Source organism: Giraffa tippelskirchi, chromosome 9 (assembly GCF_054371585.1).
Source record: "Giraffa tippelskirchi isolate mGirTip1 chromosome 9, T2T-mGirTip1v1.2.pri, whole genome shotgun sequence".
Taxonomy (NCBI): Eukaryota; Metazoa; Chordata; class Mammalia; order Artiodactyla; family Giraffidae; genus Giraffa; species Giraffa tippelskirchi.
Genome location: NC_137283.1, coordinates 98,122,545 through 98,146,443, shown reverse-complemented (window position 1 = coordinate 98,146,443; position 23,899 = coordinate 98,122,545). Strand labels below are relative to the sequence as shown.

Genomic DNA, 23,899 nt, shown 5'->3' with positions numbered 1-23,899 from the left:
TGAAACCATATAAGAATATAGCTGTAGCAATAGTTCAAAAGATCCAATTCAAATGGCTCAGTTATATGACTGTACAGTGGAAGTTCAAACTGCTTATGGCCACTAGAAGCTCCTCTCATTTAACATTCAACCTGCCATTTGCGTTATTTTAACTTAAAAAAAAAACAAAACAGGATGGTCCCATGACATGACATTTGCTGAAACTGCGTAGAAAGCTATTTGGAAATTATATGATAAGTTCAGGTACTTTGAATGTGAAATCCCTAGCTTAACTGAAACATAAAATATCTACCCCTCATTACTGCATTTTAGATGTGGACACATTGTTTTATGACAGTGCTGTAAAAGTGAAGGAACTACAATATGTTTTAAACCTGCAACAATTGAGAGAGAAGAGGTAATTAGAAAGCCTACTAGGGATTTAAAATTGACTCTTTTAATGGCCTTCAGCCATCCCCAAAGTAATTAATGACAAAGAAAAAAAATCTTTGAAGTTGACTTACTGTCAATGAGTGAGCAGTCTCTGATTTAAAAGGCTATAAATACTTCCATGCTTCCACAATGTGAAATTTTTTCAAAAAATAAATTACCTTAGGATGCTTGAATGTTACACACTTGCAAGAGGCTGCCACACATCCACCTAATTCTAGTTATTCAAGTTCTTATAGCAGTTGTTTAAAAAAATAGTATTTGATTGAATTCCAAAAGCACTTGCATGCATAGTTCAATTACTTCTAAATAAGTGTTTTCATTTAAGAGGTTTGTCTTTCCCTTGTTCCATTTTCTAAAGTTCAATGATTGTGGTTGAATGACATATGCCATGCTTTCTATTTTTACCTGCCATTTTAAGAGGAATTGTATTTCTCTCCAGAAAATAGTTCTTTGAATTAACGAATACTTAAACATCAACATTTTCCTCATTAAAAGTGAAGATATGACCATCTGGACCAAGAAGTCTGGACAGAATTACATGTGAAGACATTTAAGCATCCTAAGGCTTTAATATGAACTCATACTTTGCAGAAACAAAATGGAAACATTTTTTACTTCGTGTGGTTGCTAAGATTGGGGAAAGGAAATATAATAAAATGTCTAGAATTTTAGTAACTGCTAGGGAAAATTATAAAACATATGCAAGAAATATTTCAAGAAGCATATGGTACACTCTCATCAGTTCAGTTCAGTCGCTCAGTCATGTCCAACTCTTTGCAACCTCATGAATCGCAGCATGCCAGGCCTCCCTGTCCATCACCAACTCCCGGAGTCTACCCAAACCTGTGTCCATCAAGTCGGTGATGCCATCCAGCCATCTCATCCTCTGTCGTCCCCTTCTCCTCCTGCCCCAAATCCTTCCCAGCATTAGGGTCTTTTCCAGTGAGTCAACTCTTCCCATGAGGTGACCAAAGTATTGGAGTTTCAGCTTCAACATCAGTCCTTCCAATGAACACCCAGGACTAATCTCCATTAGGATGGACTGGTTGGATCTTCTTGCAGTTCAAGGGACTCTCAAGAGTCTTCTCCAACACCCGAGTTCAAAAGCATCAATTCTTCGGCACTCAGCTTTCTTCACTGTCCAACTCTCACATCCATACATGACCACTGAAAAAACCATAGCCTTGACTAGACAGACCTTTGTTGGCAAAGTAATGTCTCTGCCTTTAAATATGCTATCTAGGTTGGTCATAACCTTCCTTCCAAGGAAGGTCTCATAGGTAGACATACATTGCCTCATCCTCAAAAGTATGGTGGTGGTGGTTTAGTCGCTGCCATCTCCAACTCATGTGACCCCATGGACTGTAGCCCACCAGGCTCCTCTGTCCATGGGATTTCCCAGGAATAATACTGGAGTGGATTGCCATTCCCAGGGAACCTTCTCGACACAAGAATTGATCCCACGTCTCCTGCTTTGCAGGTGGATTCTTTACTGCTGAGCCACCAGGGAAACCCTACTCAAAATCATGCATTCTCTATTAAATAATACAGATGAAAGACAAGTTTTGGGAAGGACAAGATATGAATGCTGAATACTATCAAAATTTGTGTGAGTTACACATAGAGAACAGATTTGTGACTGCCAAGGGGAATGGAAATAGGGGAGGGAAGGATTGGGAGCTTGGGATTAGCAGATGCAAACTATTATGTGTAGAACGGATAAACAGTATCCTAATAACACAGGGAATTATAGTCAATATCCTGTGATAAACTAATGGAAAAGAATATGAAAAAGAACATCTATTTACCTATTATCTGTCTATACCCGAATCACTTTGCTGTACAGTAGAAATTAACACAATATTGTAGATCAACTATATTTCAATAAAATAATTTTTTTAAAGATAGGAAAAAAAGATTTTTGTGACTCAAAAGTTCTTGAAGAGTTCTGATTTTGTTTGGAAATTGCAAATTCTAGAACTAATACTAAAAATTCCATTATAAGTACAAAATAAGTATAGTGCTTTTTTATTATCTTCCATTTTTAATTTGCTTTTATGTCCTCACTTCTCTATTGGTCAAACGACTAAAATTTTGAATGTGGTAAATTAAGGTAGTAAAATTTAACATACTTAAAGTCAAAATTTTATCAAGTAATAACACTGAATTACAGTAGAAACACATTAATACACAAATGTTCTTATAGGTAAAATTCACTAATTAAATCATTGATTTTTTTTTCCACTTCTTTTGTTTGGGCTACGTGCAGGAAGAATTAACGTAGTAGGCTTGAGATGGCTATCTTTAGAAAGGTTTCTTACTTAAGATTTGCCCCTGGTTGGCACCTGGGAACTTGGATTTCAGGAAGCAATGAAAAGATCAAATGAGAGTGCACTGAGGCCAAAGGTTCTCAAACTTTAATGTGCATAAGAATCAACTGGAGATCCAATTAGAGTGCAGATTCTGATTCAGTAAGTCTGAGGTAGGGCTTGATACTCTGGATCTCTAAGAAGTCCCCAGGTACTGCAGTCATTATTTACTCAAGAACCTCATTTCTAGTAGTAAGAACTTAAGACGATCAATTCCACTTTTGGAATAGCAGGAGAGGTAGAGTTGATGGAATGAGGCTGGCAGTGTACTGATGAATTTTAAAATTCATAACCTATTCTCCTAACACACTGCCAAATTTATTATTGCAAAGCTGTATTTCCAGTACAAATAAAACAATATTATAGTAAAAGCAAATCATATACATAGAAGGAAAAGTGGATAAGTTGACTTAGATTTATGCTGTAGTAGTGCTTACTGCTTAAAGTAATGATGTTAGGAAATTATCACCTAAGACTTTTATTTCTGATACCAAGAGAGAAGACTGTCTCTTATTGATTTAATATATATAATGGTAACTGATACCCCTGTATTGTATAATTGAAATTTGCTGCGAGTAAAATTTAAATGTTCTCATTAAAATTTTTAAAAAGCAAAATACATGAAGCAGTGGATGTATTAATTAACTTGATGGAGGAATCCTTTTACAATATATATATATGTGTGTATGTATATATACACACACACATTCACAGTGTATATCAAATCATCATATGTATACTATAAATATCTTACACTTTTATTTGTCAATTAAACCTCAGTAATTTAAAAGTATATATATTTATACAAAATTTTTATATAGCTCATATTTATATAAAGCATAATTTTATAATATATTTAAATATAAAACATCTTTTAAAATTTTTATTGAGATGTAGTTGATTTACAATGTTGTGTTAGTTTCATGATACAGCAAAATGATTCAGTTTTATATATATATACACACACATGTATATCTATTCTTTTTTAACTCTTGTATTTATATAGAATATAAATTCTACAATATACTTAAATATACTTAAAATATAAAATAACTTTTAAATCCATGTAAAGAAAATTTTACATAAAAAATCTAGTGTTGGCCCAATTCTAGATTTTTCTAATTCAGTAGGTTAGAGTGGAGGTCAGATAATTTGATTTAAAGCAAATCCCTAGATAAAGCTGATGCTGTTGGCTCAGGTACCATAGTTTTCAATCTGGTATTATTAGACTATTATGAACTATTAAATATAATTAAGGAGTATGTCTGGCATAGATTAAAATTTGTCACTTAAAAACCTTTGGCAAATTAATTAACCTGTTTTCTCCTGTATCCTTATTAATACACTGCTGGTGGATAATATTAGTAACTCTATGTAGGGTTGGTTGAGAAGTTAAGAAAGACAGTAAATATTAAACAGATCAGAATTGTGTGCATAATATTTACTCAGATAAAATTTATTTATTTTAAATAATATGCACTGAATGCTTTCTAGAATGATATTTTTAAATGTTATTGAAGGTTATTTGGGAGGTATCAAGATTTAGATTTTGTCATGGTTTTTAAACTTTCTTCTTTGCTCTCTTTAGTTTGATTTTATAGCTTTATGTATGTGCTATGTAATAAATTAGACATACTTAAATTATTGATCTTGACAAACATATATACATCACTGAAATCAGCCCCACATCACCCCCCCCAAATTTCCTTTTATCATTTTATAAGGGCTTATTACTGCCGTCTCGCTTCACAACCCTTATCCACACTGGTCGGCATTTTCCAAAATTGTGCATAAGTTGAATTATGCATGTGTATTATTTCTTTTGCCATGTGTGTTATTTTTTTATCTGCCTTCTTTCACTCAGTATAATTATTTTGAGATTCATTCATGCTATTGCAGATATTTCTTTTCACTATTGAGTAATATTCCATTATATAAATTAGTAATCTGTTTATCAGTTCTCTGACTTTTGAGCATTTGTGTTGTTTCCAGGTTTTCATTGTTACAACTGCTGCTGCTGCTAAGTCGCTTCAGTTGTGTCCGACTCTGTGCGACCCCATAGATGGCAGCCCACCAGGCTCCTCTGTCCCTGGGATTCTCCAGGCAAGAACACTGGAGTGGGTTGCCATTTCCTTCTCCCCATTATTACAACTAAATGTCTACAAATATTCATGTATAAGTCTTGATGGGGACACATGTTTGTATTTCTTTGAGGTAAATTGTAGAAAGGAATGGCAGGATTATATAGTAAGTATACATTTAACATTTTAGCAATTTCCAAGCTGTTTTCCAAGGTGGTATTTTATATTCCCACCAGTAAGGCATGATCTTTTTTACACTTGGTCGGGTCAGTGTTTTTATTTTAGCCATTTTGGTGTGCATACTTATCTTTTGCAGTGTTAATTTTTATTTCCCTAATGATAAATTATGTTAAACATGTCCTGATGTGCTTATTTTTCCCTCTCTTAGTCTGCTTGGGCTGCCATAGCATGCTATCATATACTCTGGGGCTTAACCAACAGAAATTTATTTTTCATAGTTTTGGAGGCTGGGAAATCCAAGATCAAGATGCCAACTGATTTGGTATCCAGTGAGAGCTGTCTTCTTGGCTTGCAGGAAATCACCTCTGTGCTGTCCTCACATGGCAGGGAGAGACAGAGGGAGCTCTCTGATTTGTTATTTAAAATGAACACTAATTCTAATAGATCAGAGTTTCATTTTATGATCTAATTTAACCTTAGTTATTTCTTTATTCCAAATACAGCCACACTGGGAGTTAGAGCTTCAAAATTTGTGGGGGACATAATTCAAACCACAGCAACTTTCATATAATTTGCTTGGCGAAATACCTGTTTAAATTCTGGGCCTATTTATTTTTCTTGAGTTTGTTTTCTAATTACTCAGTTATAAGAACTCTTCATGTATTCTTGATACAAATCCTATGTCATATCTGGGTTTGGCAAATATTTTGATGGTATGGCTTGTCTTCTTATTTTCTTAGTGGTCTCTTTTAAAGAGCAAGAACAATTCTTTTTTTTTTTAACAGTCTTAAATTTTTCTTTTATAAATTCTGCCTTTTTGGTATATGTTCAAGAGATCTTTTCTAAACTCAAAGTTTCTAAGATTTGTTCTTACATTTTCAATTAGAAGTTTTATAGTTTTTAATCTTACATAGGTCTGTGATTCATTATGAGTCAGTTTCTGTATTTGTGTGAATGAGGTAATTGTGGAAGTTTTGTATTTGCACAGATCTTCTATAAGTTCCAACATCATTTGATTGGATTATCTTTCCCATTGAATCAATTTCACATCTTTGTCAAAAATCAATTGACATTTATATATAGGTCTATTTTGTTCCATTTAATATGTGACCCACAAAATTTTTATTACTATATATTTACAACTGGTGAAGTAGATAGCTTTTTTAAAGTGCTCCAAAGTTTTTTTCATTTCTTTCAAAGTTGTATTAGTTACTTATGACTGTTGCATTTCAAAGTAAAATTTAAAGTCAGTTTGTTAATTTATTTTTCAAAAATGTCCACCCTAATTTGATTAGAATTGCACTGAATCCTAATTATAGGATTAGAAAGTCCAGCTGTAGGAGAATTAACATATTATAATACATGGGTGTTCAACCTTTGAGAACGCATCCCTCCCTTTATTTGTTGTTGTTGCTCAGTTGCTAAGTCATGTAGGACTCTTTGCAGCCCCATGGACTACAGGACACCAGGCCTCCCATCTCCCAGAGTTCATCCATTGAATCTGTGATGCCATCCAACCAACTCATCTCTGCTGACCTCTTCTCTTTTTTGCCTCCAATCTTTCCCTTTATTTAGGTCTTATTTAATTTCTTTCTGTGATGCCTATACTTTTCAATGAGCAAGACTTGTACAAATTTTGTCAAATTTGTTCCCATATATTTCATATTTTCTTGCATTTATAAGTATTTTTTACATTTAATTTATTTTTTTGTTTTTGTTTTATTGTTTTAATTTATTTTAATTGGAGGCTAATTACTTTACAATATTGTAGTGGTTTTGTCATACATTGACATGAATCAGCCATGGGTGTACATGTGTTCCCCATCCTGAACCTCCCTCCCACCTCCCTCCCCATCCCATCCCTCAGGGTCATCCCAGTGTACCAGCCCTGAGCACCCTGTCTCATGCATTGAAACTGGACTGGCGATCTGTTTCACATATGATAATATGTATGTTTCAATGCTATTCTCTCAAATCATCCCACCCTCGCCTTCTCCCACAGAGTCCATAAGACTGTCCTATGCATCTGTGTCTCTTTTACTGTCTCTCATGTAGGGTTATTGTTACAATTTTTCTAAATTCCATATATATGTGTTAGTATACTGTATTGGTGTTTTTCTTTCTGGCTTACTTCACTCTGTATAATAGGCTCCAGTTTCATCCACCTCATTAGAACTGATTTAAATGCATTCTTTTTAATGGCTGAGTAATATTCCATTGTGTATATATACCACAGCTTTCTTATCCATTCGTCTGCTGATGGACATCTAGGTTGCTTCCATGTCCAGGCTATTATAAATAGTGCTGTGATGAACATTGGGGTACACGTATCTCTTTCAGGTCTGGTTTCTTTGGTGTGTATGCCCAGCAGTGGGATTGCTGGGTCATATGGCAGTCCTTTTTCCAGTTTCTTAAGGAATCTCCACACTGTTCTCCATAGTGGCTGTGCCAGTTTGCATTCCCACCAACAGTATAAGAGGGTTCCCTTTTCTCCACATGCTTTCCAGCATTTATTGTTTGTAGACTTTTGGATAGCAGCCATTCTCACTGCCATGAGACGGCACCTCATTGTGGTTTTGATTGGCATTTCTCTGACAATGAGTGATGTTGAGCATCTTTTCATGTGTTTGTTAGCCATCTGTATGTCTTCTTTGGAGAAATGTCTGTTTAGGTCTTTGGCCCATTTTTTGATTGGATTGGTTATTTTTCTGTAATGGAGTTGCAGGAGTTGCTTGTATATTTTTGAGATTAATTCTTTGTCAGTTGCTTTGTTTACTATTATTTTATCCCATTATGAAGGCTGTCTTTTCACCTTGCTTATAGTTTCCTTCATTGTGCAAAAGCTTTTAAGTTTAATTAGGTCCCTTGGACTGCAAGGAGATCCAACCAGTCCATCCTAAAGGAGATCAGTCCTGGGTGTTCATTGGAAGGACTGATGTTGAAGCTGAAACTCCAATACTTTGGCCACCTCATGCGAAGAGTTGATGCATTTGAAAAGACCCTGACACTGGGAAAGATTGAGGGCAGGAGGAGAAGGGGACGACAGAGGATGAGAAGGCTGGATGGCATCACCAACTCGATGGACATGGGTTTGGGTGGACTCAGGGAGTTGGTGATGGACAGGGAGGCCTGGCGTGCTGCAGTTCATGGGGTCACAAAGAGTCAGACACAACTGAGCGACTGAACTGAACTGAGGTCCCATTTGTTTCTTTTTGCTTTTATTTCCGTTACTCTGGGAGGTGGGTCATCGAGGATCCTGTTGTGGTTTATGTCAGAGAGTGTTTTGCCTATGTTTTCCTCTAGGAGTTTTATACTTTCTGGTCTTACGTTTAGATCTTTAATCCATTTTGAGTTTATTTTTGTGTATGGTGTTAGAAAGTGATCTAGTTTCATTCTTTTACAAGTGGTTGACCAGTTTTCCCAGCACCACTTGTTAAAGAGATTGTCTTTTCTCCATTGTATATTCTTGCCTCCTTTGTCGAAGATAAGGTGTCCATAGGTGCGTGGACTTATCTCTGGGCTTTCCATTTTGATCCATTGATCTATATTCCTGTCTTTGTGCCCATACCATACTGTCTTGATGACTGTAGCTTTGTAGTATAGTCTGAAGTCAGGCAGGTTGATTCCTCCAGTTCCATTCTTCTTTCTCAAGATTGCTTTGGCTATTTGAGGTTTTTTGTATTTCCATACAAATTGTGAAATTATTTGTTCTAGTTCTGTGAAAAATACAGATAGGGATTGCATTGAATTGCAATGCAATTGCAATTGCAATTGCTTGATAGGGATTGCATTGAATTTATAGATTGCTATGGGTAGTATACTCATTTTCACTATATTGATTCTTCCAATCCATGAACATGGTATATTTCTCCATCTATTTGTGTCCTTTTGATTTCTTTCATCAGTGTTTTATAGTTTTTATATATAGGTCTTTTGTTTCTTTATGTAGATATATTCCTAAGTATTTTATTCTTTTCGTTGCAGTGGTGAATGGAATTGTTTCCTTAATTACTCTTTTTGTTTTCTCATTATTAGTGTATAGGAATGTAAGGGATTTCTGTGTGTTAATTTTATATCCAGCAACTTTACTATATTCATTGATTAGCTCTAGTAATTCTCTGGTGGAGTCTTTAGGGTTTTCTATGTAGAGGATCATGTCATCTGCAAACAGTGAGAGTTTTACTTCTTCTTTTCCAGTCTGGATTCCTTTAATTTCTTTTTCTGCTCTGATTGCTGTGGCCAAAACTTCCAAAGCTATGTTCAATATTAGTGGTGAGAGTGGGCACCCTTGTCTTGTTCCTGACTTTTAGGGAAATGCTTTCAATTTTTCACCATTGAGGATAATGTTTGCTGTGGGTTTGTCATATATAGCTTTTATTATGTTGAAGTATGTTCCTTCTATTTCTGCTTTCTGGAGAGTTTTTATCATAAATGGATGTTGAATTTTGTCAAAGGCTTTCTCTGCATCTATTGAGGTAATCATGTGGTTTTTATCTTTCAATTTGTTAATGTGGTGTATTACATTGATTGATTCGTGGGTATTGAAGAATCCTTGCATCCCTGGGATAAAGCTCACTTGGTCATGATGTATGATCTTTTTAATATGTTGTTGGATTCTCTTTGCTAGAATTTTGTTAAGGATTTTTGCATCTATGTTCATCATACATTTAATTTCTGATTGCTCATCAGTATAATGTAGAAATACAATTGACATTTGTAAGTTGATCTTTGATGCTGCAGCCTTACCAAACTCAGTTAATTTTAGGAGCTAATACTCTGTCCAGCTAGCTCATTTCATTTTGGTGCCTTCAGATTCAGCTCTGGAATCTGCCAGGTTCTGTTTCCTGAGCCACAAACTGGGAAGTGTCTCTAAAAATAAGCTGTAGAGGTTCCCTGGCAGTCCAGTGGTTAAAACTACATGATTCCACTGCAGGGGGAGAGGGTTCAATCCCTGGTTGAGGAACTTAAGATCCTGCATGCTGTGCAGTGCAGCAAAAAGAGAAACAAAATCATAAACAATAAGCTGAACAACCATAGAACTCACTTCTTTGTTTCTTGCCCTTTGTTTAATATCCAGTGTCTAACAATCCATTGTTTCATAAATTTTGATCATTTTTTGTTTCAGGCAGGAAAATAAGCATGATCTCTGTAGCTCCATCTTGGTTGGAAGCATGAGTCGACATTTATATTTAATAGCATTCTTTATGTAATATTTCAATTTACTGTCTTGTTTTCTATTTGAACAATCTGCTCTTTCCTTTCAATATTTTTTCTCTTTAGATTAAATAGGTACATTATTTAAAATGCACTTAGCTATTTATCTCCTCTGATGATTTATCAGTTTTAACTTTGTTGTTGTTTTGTTGTTGTTATAGTGGTTGATGGGGTGTTTACAGCTGTGATTACAAACTTTTTCTGTAAAGGACCAAATAGTACATAAATGCTCATTTTCCAGTCCTACAGACTCTCATAACTACTTAGCTCTGCTGCTATAACATGAACAAAGTCATAGATAGTGAGTAAAGAATGAGTATAACCATAAGTTGACAAAAGTTTATTGGTAAAATCAGGTAATTAACTGGATATGCCAACATCTGGGTTATAGCATACATCTTAAACTCAAGAACAATCTATCTTAAAGTGATCATATATCACTTTATATGTAGTATAAGAATCTCAAAAAGTATACTTTCCTTTCTCTCCTCCCAGCAATTTTGCTTTTTATGCCATACATTGTATTACTATATATCTATATATAATATAGATATTTATTAGATAGTCCAGCTTTTGTATATCTGTAAAAATATTTATGAGCATAGTTTATGATAAATTTCTCTTATAAAGTTCAGGATTGATCGGTTTTATCTTTCTTTTAGTAATTTAAATTTTTTGCTCACTGTTTTTTCCTTGTATTTCTTGCTTTTGACAAGAAATCTGCCATCACACTTATCTTTGTTACTCTGTACATACAATATCTTTACCTTTTTTTTTTTAACAATTTGTGATTTGCCTTATTGTAGTTTTATAAATTATTTCTTGTGCTTGGTTGAAGTTTGCTGAGATTCTCACATTTGTGAATATAGAGTTATTGGCACATTCGAAACAGTCTATCCATTTTTTTTTCTCACAGCTCGTTGGTACTCTTTTCATTTTTTCAATATTTTTATGTCTATAATTCATTCTGCATACTGCTTATTACTATGTCTTAAACATAACTAAATTTCTTATGTATTGCCTAGTCTGTCATTAATATACTCAAACTATTTTTCATCTTAGACTTTGCATTTTTCTTCTCTTGAAGTTTAGATTTGGTCTTTTTAATATCTTCCTTCACACTACCTGAACATCTGAACCTATATGATACAGTTATAATAACTGTTTTAATGTCATTCTCAGCTACTGTGTCTGTTCTGGGTTGGCTTTGGTGAATTGATTTCTTTCCTTTTTGGGTCACGTTTCTCTGCTCCTTTATGTCTGGTAAGTTTAGTTTGTGTGGTAGGCAGCTCGTAGGATGACTCCCAAAAAGCCCTGCCTCTATAACTCGCATCCTCCCATAATCTCCTACTGCTGAGTGTGTGCTGGCCATATAACTAGCTTCTGGACACATTGAGTATGCAGAAGTGATAGAATGCCACTTAAGGTATGAGGGTTGCAGCATCACGCTTGCTAGCTGAACTCTGTTGCCTTCTTAGCTGGTATCTTTGCAGCAGCAAACTGCAGTGTTGTAGCAGCCCAAGAAATTGAGGGAATCTTCTGACCAACAGAGAGTGAGGAACTAAGGGGACCAGCTCACCATTTGCCTGCAAGGTACTGTGCTGAATCCTGCCAATAACTATGTGAAGCTGGAAAACAGTTGTTGCTTAGTTGAGCCTCGATATAAGCAGAGCTTGGCAGATAGTTCTTAGCCTGTGAAAGACCCTGAAATATATTCCTAGCCAATCTAGGCCTAGAATATTGAAGTACAGAAACCTTTTTTAGCCACTGAATTTGTCACATAGTTCATCATGAAGTAATAGTTAAATTTTCATAGCAGGCAATGGGAAATTGGTCTTATTTGATATGGTATTCCTGTGAATGTTCTTAGGCTTTGTTCCTAAGATGTTGTTAAATTTCTTAGAAAAAGCTTAATCCTTTTGGGTCTTGCTTTTATGATTTGTTGGGTGGGACCAAGGCAGTATTCACTCTGGGACTATATGTTCCTGTATATTCCCTGGTGCTGAGTTAAGACTGTTCTTAGTATTCTGTGAATGCCCTGTGAATCATGGAGTTTTCCTGTTGGGCTCGTGGTAAAAGGCATTAGTCCCAACACTCTGTGATCACCTCTAGGTTTTACTTTCTCCGCCTCAGATGTTCTCCTTACATGTGTGATACACCAGTAAATTATACTTCAGGTGCATAGACTCTGAGTCATGTTTTGTGGAGTCTCCCAAGGTCTCCAGAGGGACTGAGCCACAGTTACCACAGGATTTACTTGCTAATTAACATACTGCATATTAGCTTTATAGTCGTCTTTTTCTCAGTTCCTTGTTCAACTACTAACATCCCCTGAAATTGCCTCCCAAACAATTTGCACTCAAATAGTGGCCAGCATCTTTTTATGAGTGAATCTAACCTATGACAAACCCTTTTGTCAGTGTTATGTTGTTGTTATTTTACCAGAAATGATCATTGTTTTACTCAACCATTGTTGTGTTTAAACTTGTCACTGGAATATTATTTTATTTGCTCACCATTCCTTTTCATATCTAAGGCCTTTCTTTTAGGATCTCTTTCTCTTCCCACTTTCCCATGCAGTATATTCCTTAGATATGTCTTTTTTCTTCTAGATTTATTGAGATTTAATAGACAGCACTATAAGTTTGTGTGCAGCATAATAATTTCACTTACATGCATCATGAAATTATTAATACGATAATTAATAAGTTTAGGGAACATCTCTCACCTCATATAGATACAAAAGAAATGGAAAAAATATTTTTTTCCCTGTGATAAGACTTCTTAGGATTTACTCTCTTTAACGTTCACATATAACATACAGCAGTCCTTATTGTATTAATCATGTTGTACATTACATTCCTAGTTTTTATTTATCTCACAACTAGAAGTTTGTCCCTTTTGACCATTTTCATCCAATTCCCTGCCCCCTGCATTCCCTGCCTCTGATAACCACATATCTGATATCACTCTTTTTCTATGAATTTGTTTTTGAAGTATAATTGACCTACAATATTATGTTAGTTCATGGTACACAACATAGTGATTCAATATCGTATACATTACACCATGATGTCTAGTTACTGTCTGTCACCATACAAAGGTATTGCATTATTATTGATTATATTCCCTACACTGTACATTACATACCCTAAAAGTTTGCACCTTGGGCTTCCTGAATCTAACAATAGATGCTTGGTGTCAATTCAGGAACATTCTTAGACTTACCACTTCAAATATTACCACTTCTTATGCTTCTTCTATTTTTCTGAAACTCCAATTATAAGAATATAAATCTCATGCTGTTTTTTCATATTGGAGCCCCACATCCCTGGAGATTTATAAGAGAAAATTCTTTTAGACTAGTTTTAAAATATGCTTGTCTAAAGAGTATTTCTGTTTGCTTCTGCTGGGTGTCTAGAGCACCATCAACCTGGAACCACTTTCATTAATTAATATACTCAGCTTGGAGGTTTGGGGGTTTCATTGGCAGCATGATTTCAGTCCCAAAGCTATATGAGAGGTGGCTTGTGGTTATGAATTCAAAAGAAGATAACTCTACACACACCATTAAAACTAAGTCAGGCAAGTTATCTTAGAGTCTTCTTTTTTGGCACTTTTGTTCTGATTCATTATTTCTCTGAAAGTGTGGTCCTTAACCATTTTGGCTTTCTGCAGATTTCTGTTTATAAACCTCTCATATCCATACCTCCTGCCTTGCATGATCAGTTAAAATTAAATATCTGGGTTGTTGGTCATCAAGGCTTACTTTTTGCATGGCCCCTAAAAGAAATTTGATAAGTTTGATAAAATTTTTCAAGCTAAATTTTAAATGTTGTGCAATACACAACCTCTTGTGTTTTAATATTGAAATTTCAGAATAAAACTGTTACTTCACTCTTTTAAATGTTTTCAATAGAACCTAAGTGAGTTAATACCTATTATCCACATAAAAGTACATTGTAATGTTATATTTTAACATTTAGAAACCTTACATTGTTTCCTATGCTAACATGGTCCTATGTGTAGCCCCACATGTTGCACAAAGATTCTACAGTCTATGCATTAGGTTAGCAATGGATTTTATTTGGGGGAAGCCAACAAAACTGTCAGCAACCGAGAAGGCATGAGCCCCTATGCTCCCGTTGTCCCATGCGACAGCAGGGTGCAGTGCTGGACAGGCTTTATGGATTGTATTCCAGTGAACGGATATTCTCCTACATTTTTCTCCTGAAAGCTATGGAAAATATGAGAGATGTCTTATGAGTGAAGAGTCACATGAATATCTTGCACACCTACAAGTCTGAATTTGAATCAGCATTTTACAAGAACTATTTGGAAAACCTGGTGCTCATTAACCGTAAGTCTTGAGGCTAACAGGAAATTGTAGACCACTGCAGTGGTAAAAAGCCACTGGTCCCATTGGAAACTGGTTTTTAATATAACCACTCCTTCTGAGAAGGAAAGAATTCAATTTAGCTCATGAAACAAGCAATATGCCCTAAGTATGTTGGATTATTTTCAGTCAACCAAGTGCCTTCCTTCATCAACTCATATTTGCATGGCATTTCCTACATAAGACATTTATTCTATAATGCTATATTTTATGCATGAGCTTTTTTGTGGCTCTCTCTATCGTATTTCTCAAGTAAATTATATTTATAAATTGAAATTGATTTTTCAATTCCTATAAAGCTCTAAATGTTAACAAGGTTTCTTTGTATTAAATTACTATATAATTATTAATAGTACACAATTGATTAAAACATGAAAAATAAAATTTTACTGGAAATGTATTAATTAATGAGATGGATAGGTCTCTTAAAAATTAATTCATGTACTCACAGAATGAATGTGACTTATTGCTAGCATAAAGTAAGCTTCAATGGAAATTAACAGCAAATGAAGAGAGAGTAGATGGTCTACCAATAAATTTAGGGCTTACAAAACAGGCATTAATAATTGTTAAGGACATTGTTTACAACAGAATTCTCAACATATTCCAAGTAGATTAACATAAAACAAATAAGTACATGAAATGCATAAATAATTAGGCATATTATTAGTTGCCTAGTGATAGCTATTAAGCATCCAAGTAAAAATAATGCATAAGATTTTTTCAGTGTCCAATAATTATTGCCAAAATTTAATGCAAATGGTCCTCTTATAAGCTGCAATAATTATTTAACCTAAACTTATCTCTGATATGCATTTTTGGAATCAAAGATATAACTTTGATATGTCAAAAGATGACTTCTATTTGAAAACATGCAAAATAAGCAGCTGAGGCAGTTCTTTGATTATAGAGACTATAAAGAAAAGATTACTTTGAATTAGTCTTTTAAAATATTTGTTTTTTGGAACTTTATTTCCTTTTTACTTTCATTTTTCCATCTCTTTCTTTTATGTTCATTTTTTAAACACTTTAGATTTTTTTTTTTTACCAGGGCTTCCCCGGTAGCTCAGACAGTAAAGAGTCTGCCTGCAATGCAAGAGTCCCAGGTTTGATCCCTGGGTCAGGGAGATCCCCTGGAGAAGGGAATGGTGACCCACTCCAGTATTCTTGTCTGGAGAATTCCATGGACAGGGGAGCCTGGCAGGCTACAGTCCATGGGGTTGCAAAGAATTGGACACAACTGAGTGACTAACACTTATATTAGATATTTTTATACATAAACAATGTAATTCAATACAATTTAGGTGATTAAAATTTTGAGTTTTAATTTTGGGGGGGTGTAGATGGTGAGAAAATAGTATTAGGAAGGGTAGGAGGGGAGGGAATGCTGCTGCAAACTTTGACCACATGCATATGCTCAGACAGATGAATTTTAGGGAAAAATACAGATGGAAGCTAATGTGAAATTTAATGTAAAGCTTCTGTGCCACATCGACAGGAAAGTCCTAGTGTAACCTGGAAGCATCCACTGCAGTGTGAACACCTCTGATCCAGGATCATATGTACAAAAGGCTAGAGTGGACTTCAAACTTAATTTGGTTCTTTGCAGTTGTACTTTCTTGTCCATTTTTGGTCTCTAAGGATTTCCCTTACTTTCCTGCCACATAGTTAGTTAGGCAAGTTAGTGTCCATTAAGAAAGTTAGTTAAAAATGTAAGAATATACTTTTTTTAAATTTGGATTTTTCTTTTTTTAAACTGGAAGTGTTTTGCTTTGTCTTTTTTTAAAGAAGAGGATAGCTAATATGCCAATATACATAAAACAGAATGTACTTCCTGTTATTTAAAAAAAGAATTAAATGAATTATTTTACTTGGTTTTTTAAAATTACTTAGGTTTTCTCAAAATTCTTAGATTAATGAATCATTCAGATATATTTGAAATTCATAAGAAAAAGAACATGGTTACTTTAGTCAATGAATTATTAAGTAGGCTATTGCCATATGCCCAGCAGTTGTTTAAACTGATAAAATTAAGGTTATAAACAAGAGGCAGAATAATGTCAAATTTGTGCTATGCAATAAGGATCCTTAGGCAAATACATTTTTAAGATAACAGAAATTTATTTTCAAGGTCACCTGGCTATTGAATCTTCTTTGTTTTGCCTTTTTGATGATAATGTGAGTCTAATGTTTGTATACTTTCCCTAAAATGGAAGGTGATTGGTAAGATAATTCAGGACTGTTGCTGTAACTTATGTGTATAAAATAGCAGTAACACATAAGAATTAGCTTTTGACTGTGTGAACTTATCTGAGATTCTAGGGGCCAAGAAGCATTTTTAAGATCCTGTGCATATGTTCTTGACTTGTATAGCCACCACACTTTTGATAAGATTTTCCATACCATACTAATCAGATGAGGTGCTAAAAATCAAGGGTATGAGTAACTTTGCTGTTACTTATTAATGCATAATTACAGGACATGCTTCAGGTGGTATCAGAAATGGATTTGGCAAGACAACCATGGCTCCTATGGTTTGAGTTTAAGGGAGTCAGAAAGCTATAGGAGAGAATCTCGAGCTAAGACTATGTCTAAGAGACCAGCTGATGAAAACTTTAGGACACTGAGTTTTTGAGGAAGGTTTTGTGAGGGAGTTATAATTAGTGGGATTTTGGCACCATTCACTTCTTTCTGACTGGTTGGATTAGTAGATAATTAACCCTATTGGTTGGGTCTCCCTAAGGAGTTAAACAATCAAGGCCCTCCAAAGACAACTGAAGATACAAGGATGTAGGTGGTCCTTCACATTTGAGGCAGATATTAAATTGATGGACGTTGTACTTGTGAGAGTGGATGAGTGCAACTGAGAAAATTGTGCCCCTCTTATTAAGTAATTTTCCCTGCGTGATTTTGCACCATGGAAGAGCCTGGTTCCAGTGTATTCATTTATTGTTTTTAATTTATCTTAGAACAACACTGTTTTAAAAAGTATGTGCTAGATTTTTACCCTCATGTAATTCTCTACTTAAGAATCTTCAATATAGAGAGATTGGGTTAAAATTAGTGTTCGGTGGGATCAGAGTTTATTTTTAATATAGGATCATGCCTCTGGTATTTTAATATAGGATCATGCAGTTGTTCAGTCATATCTGACTCTTTGGGACCCCATGAACTGTAGGGTTCCTCTGACCTTGCAGTTTCCCAGGCAAGAATACTGGAGTGGGTTGCCATTTCCTTTTCCAGGTATATAGGATGATAACATGACGCAAAAAGTATTTCTTTTTCAAACTCTGTTGCTACCCACCAGACAAAGAGTATCAGAACCAAACCTATAGTCAAACTGAGTTGGATTTATGACTTCTTGCAATGAGGATGACGGCATATACATGGAACCTGAGGCATGTAAACAAGAGGGTTTCGTTTGGGTTTGGTTTTGAGAAGGGGCTTGTAATGGGGATTAGACTTAGGTGCTTTAGAGGAAGTTCATGGTAGGTATTTTGGTGAAATATGGTTTTCTTGTGGCTTGGGTAGTGCTAGAAAGAGGGTAAAGTTTTATGGTTGGGCTTTTTCTTTCTTTATTTGTATTTGGCTGTGCTGCTCTTCATTGCTATGGGGGCTTTTCTCTAGTTGCAGTAAGCAGGGGCTACTCTCTAGTTGTGGTGAGCAGGCTTTTCATTGCAGTGGCCTCTCTTGTTGTGGAGCACAGGCTCAACAGTTGTTGCACATGGGCTTAGTTATTCTGTGGCATGTGAGATCTTCCTAGACCAGGGATCGAACCCTTGTCTCCTGCATTGGCAGGCAGATTCTCCACCAGTGAGCCACCAGGGAAGCCCTCTTTCTTTCTCTTTATTGTTATATTATTTTTAATCTAGGAGGTGGAAGAAATAGAGAGAGGCTTTAAAAAAAAAAGGCATCTAATGAGAGAATTCTCTTATCTGAGCCAACAAAATATGATTGGCTATTTTTGTGGTTTCAAGCATGTCCTTAGTTTGGTTGGTGTTTAAACATCCTTATGGAATGGTTTTATTTTTAGTTGCTTCATCATGGTCAGAAAGTGTTCCACGATGATGGTATACTGAAATTATTTATGTCCTATAAAAGAACTATCATGTGATGATGGCAAGGATGCATAATACACAAGGTGTTAGAAAATTCATTAATACCAACCTCAAGGATTAGTTCTCAATTAAAAAGAATACAACTGTGTTATAAAATAGATGTCATTATCATTCTCATTTTATAGATAGAGGAAATGAGGTTCAGGGCTGTGAGGTGTTTCCAAGGTCACACAGCTATTAAGTGGCGGAACAGTGTCACTCAAGAGTCTGTCTGTATTTAATAAACAGACCATGCTGCCCCATTTTACTCAGGATCTATGATACCTAGATATATGACCTACCAAGTTTCAATGGAATAGGCATTGTGGAAATGGATTTATTGGGATCAGACTCAGTATGAGGACAATTAAGATTTAAGGGTGTTGATTTCAGAGTTGAGGAATGGTCAAGAGGAAAATACAATTTCCAGAAAGCAGGAAGACTGAAGCCAGATATATTATTCAGTGAATCTGGGAAAATCCCATGGATTTGACATTGCTAGAACTTACCTTCTTTTAGGGAGTATAAGAGCCCTTAAATGATTTAAGCTTCAAGTCATCACAGGATAACTGAAATATCTAGTGCTGATAAGGCCCTATCAGTTCAGTTCAGTCACTCAGTCATGTCCGACTCTTCGCGACCCCATGAATTGCAGCACGCTAGGCCTCTCTGTCCATCACCAGCTCCCGGAGTCTACCCAAACCCATGTCCATCGAGTCGATGATGCCATCCAACCATCTCATCCTCTGTCGTCCCCTTCTCCTCCCGCCCCCAATCCTACCCAGCATTAGGATCTTTTCCAGTGAGTCAACCCTTCACATGAGGTGGCCATAGTATTGGAGTTTCAGCTACGACATCAGACCTTCCAATGAACACCCAGGATTGATCTCTTTTAGGATGGATTGATTGGATCTCCTTGCAGTCCAAGGGACCCTCAAGAGTCTTCTCCAACACCACAGTTCAAAAGCATCAATTCTTCAGCGCTCAGCTTTCTTCACCGTCCAACTCTCACATCCATACATGACCACTGGAAAAACCATAGCCTTGGCTAGATGGACTTTTGTTGGCAAAGTAATGTCTCTGCTTTTAAATATGCTATCTAGGTTGGCCATAACCTTCCTTCCAAGGAGTAAGCGTCTTTTAATTTCATGGCTGCAGTCACCATCAGCAGTGATTCTGGAGCCCAAAAAAATAAAGTCTGACACTGTTTCCACTGTTTCCCCATCTATTTCCCATGAAGTGATGGGACCAGATGCCATGATCTTAGTTATCTGAACGTTGAGCTTTAAGCCAACTTTTTCATTCTCCTCTTTCACCTTCATCAAGAGGCTCTTTAGTTCTTCTTCACTTTCTGCCATAAGGGTGGTGTCATCTGCATATCTGAGGTTATTGATATTTCTCCCAGCAATCTTGATTCCAGCTTGTGTTTCTTCCAGCCCAGCGTTTCTCATGATGTACTCTGCATATAAGTTAAATAAACAGGGTGACAATATACAGCCTTGACGTACTCCTTTTCCTATTTGGAACCAGTCTGTTGTTCCATGTCCAGTTCTAACTGTTGCTTCCTGACCGACATACAGGTTTCTCAAGAGACAGGTCAGATGGTCTGGTATTCCCATCTCTTTCAGAATTTTCCACAGTTTATTGTGATCCACACAGTCAAAGGCTTTGGCATAGTCAATAAAGCAGAAATAGATGTTTTTCTGGAACTCTCTTGCTTTTTCGATGATCCAGTGGATGTTGGCAATTTGATCTCTGGTTCCTCTGCCTTTTCTAAAACCAGCTTGAACATCTGGAAGTTCACGGTTCACGTATTGCTGAAGCCTGGCTTGGAGAATTTTGAGCATTACTTTACTAGCATGTGAGATGAGTGCAATTGTGTGGTAGTTTGAGCATTCTTTGGCATTGCCTTTCTTTGGGATTGGAACGAAAACTGACCTTTTCCAGTCCTGTGGCCACTGCCGAGTTTTCCAAATTTGCTGGCATATCAAGTGCAGCACTTTCACAGCATCACCTTTGAGGATTTGAAATAGCTCAACTGGAATTCCATCACCTCCACTAGCTTTGTTCATAGTGATGCTTTCTAAGGCCCACTTGACTTCACATTCCAGGATGTCTGGCTCTAGGTGAGTGATATTGGATGAATAATGTCACCAAAATTGAGTCTTGAGGTTGTAGGGGAATATGTTGAATCTGTCCCTGGCTAGCTAGTGAAACCTCTCTGATACTGATAAAATGACATATCCTTATGTTGATAAATCAATAAAGTAAACTAATGTTTTAATGATTGTGTGTTGGCAGGGAACTAGAACATGGCATGTCCCTTCTTCCCAATCATAATCCATCTGATAAGAGTCAGGGGCCAGTAGTTATTCCTGAAAAAAATAAAAAGTGTGTTATAAAAATGGTGTCATGGAAATAATGATGTGGAAATAAGTTGCAGACTGCATTGAATAACCAGGAAGATAAAGTTAAGAAAAGAAATATGGCATTTGCTATCATGGGGCATGTAATTGACTAAGTGTAGGCATTGGCAGGGCTTCCCTGGTGGCTCAGCTGGTAAAGAATCCTCCTGCAATGTGGGAGATCTGGGTTTGATCCCTGGGTTGGCAAGATCTCCTGGAGAAGGGAATGGCTACCCACTTTAGTATCCTGGCCTGGAGAATTCCATGGACTATGTAGTCCATGGGGTCGCAAAGACTTGGACACGACTGAGTGACTTTCATTTTCACTAAGGCATTGGGAAAGGAAAGGATACTGCAAATAAAATGCTGTAGAATTAATCATGAATTAACATTGGCCAAAAAAAAAAATTAGAAATAAAATCCTGAAAGTTCACCCAATTAGGTGTAACAGAATATCTATAGTAAAGAAGCTGAAGAAAGAGCTAGCAAAAGAGATGGGGAAAACCACAATTCAGCTAATCACTCATTAATAAACTCAACATTTAATGAGTTCCTACTTCATATCAGGCATACCTCTAGGTATGGTACGGAGGCTGGAGCAGTAATTAAAAAAATAAAAAGACAAATTTCTTACCTTTGTGGCACTTACATCATGGTTGAAGAAACAGATAATAGATAATCATAGATAAGTTCAGTTCAATTCAGTTGCTCAGTCATGTCTGACCCTTTGCGACCCAGTGGACTGCAGCATGCCAGGATCCCTGTCCATCACCAGCTCCCAGAGCTTGCTCAAACTCACGTCCATCCAGTCGGCATCACTGATTGGATAGATAAGTTATACGGTGAAAAAGACAATGATGTTGGAGAGGTAGTGTTTTTTAAAAAACATAAGTGTCTCAGAAACTAAGAGATTTCCTGAACTCTGTTTTAGTTTAAAATAATTTTGTTTAAAACTTTGACAGAAATTAAAATTGTTTTAAAACTAAGAAATATCAATGGCACTTAAAATTGTAATTTTTTAAAAAATAAATTAACATGGAGAATGAGCCTACTAACAAACTTACTACTTCGGGCGGTGGATGTTCCCTTCCATTATATCAGATTCTCTGGGCCACTAATCCTAATACTGTATCTTGGAAATTCGTGTTCTCTCTCTGGCATGTTATGTAGCACCCTCAACCATCGCCTTTTAGCTTGGTTCCTCAAAGGGTTTCTTAACGATAATTTGCTTCTTTTAATTGAAGTATGGGTGAGTTACAATATTAGTTTCAGGTATACAGAATAGTGATTCAGTATTTTTACAGATTATACCCCATCAGTTATTACCCCTAATTTGTTCCTATACCTTCCTTCTCCCCTTTGGTAACCACTAGTTTTCCCTCTACATCCAGCAGTTTGTCTGTTTTGCACATGTGTTCATGCATATTTTTTTTCTACATTCCACAGATAAGTGACATCACACAGTATCTACCTCACTCTGTCTGACCCACTTCTTCAAGCACAAGATTTTTTTTCCAGGTCCATCCACATTGCTACAAGTGGCAAAACTTCACACCCCTTAAGGGTTAAGTAATATATACACACTATCTTATTATTATTATTATTATTATTTGAAGCATAGTTGATTTACAGTGTGTTAGTTTCAGGTGTGAGTTTCCCTGGTGGCTCAGCAGCAAAGAGTATGCCTGCAATACAGGAGACCAGAGTTAGACCCCTGGTTCAGGAAGATCCCCTGAGGAGGGCATGGCAACCCACTCTAGTACACTTGCCAAAAGAATCCCATGGACAGAGGAGCCTGGTAGTCTGCAGTCCACAGGGTTGCACAGAGTTGGACATGACTGAAAAAACTAAGCAGCAGTAGCAGCAATTCCAGGTGTGCAGCAAAGTGATTCAGCTGTGGTGGTGGTTCAGTTATTAAGTTCTCTCCAACTTTGTGATCCCTTGGACTGCAGCAATCCAGGCTCCCTTGTCCTTCTCTATTTCCTGGAGTTTGCTCAAATTCATGTCCATTTAGTCAGTGATGCTATCTAAGCAACTCATCCTCTGATGCCCTCTTTTCCTTTTGCCTTCAATCTTTCCCAGCATCAGGGTCTCTTCCCATGAGCTGGCTCTTCGTATTAAGTGGCAAAAGTGCTAGAGCTTCAGCTTCAGTATCCATCCTTCCAATGAATATTCAGTGTTGATTTCCTTTAGGATTGACTGACTTGATCTTGCTGTCCAAGGGACTCTCAAGAGTCTTCTCCAACACCACAGTTTGAAAGCATCAATTCTTCAGCTCTCAGCCTTCCTTATAGTCCAACTCTCACAACCATACATGACTACTGGAAAAACCATAACTTTGACTATATGGACCTTTGTCATCAAAGTGATGTCTCTGCTTTTTAATATGCTGTCTAGGTTTGTTGTAGCTTTTCTTCCAAACAGCAAGCATCTTTTAATTTTGTGGCTGCAGTCAGCATCCTCAGTGATTTTGGAGCCCAAGAATATAAAATCTGTCACTATTTCCACTTTCCACCCTTCTATTTGCCATGGACCAAATGTCATAATCTTAGTTTTTTGAATGTTGAGTTTTAAGCCAGTTTTTTCACTCTCTTCTTTCACCCTCATCAAGAGGCTCCAGTTCTTTACTTTCTGCCATTAGAGTGGTATCATCTGCATATCTGAGGTTGTTCATATTTCTCCCTGCAATCTTGATTCCAGCCTGTGATTCATTCAGTCCTACATT

At 36.3% G+C, this 23,899-nt stretch overlaps 1 long non-coding RNA gene across 1 annotated transcript in view; it reads right to left on the bottom strand.

The window, feature by feature from the left end:
- Window positions 1-19,088: 19,088 nt before the first annotated feature.
- LOC145522057 (uncharacterized) overlaps window positions 19,089-23,899 on the bottom strand; it is a 141,285-nt gene continuing 136,474 nt past the window's right edge. Inside the window, exons 5-6 of the long non-coding RNA XR_014065879.1 lie at window positions 21,809-21,992; window positions 19,089-21,144 (exon numbers count right to left, since the gene is read on the bottom strand). This is a non-coding gene — a long non-coding RNA (uncharacterized LOC145522057). The remainder of the gene's footprint in view (window positions 21,145-21,808; window positions 21,993-23,899) is intronic.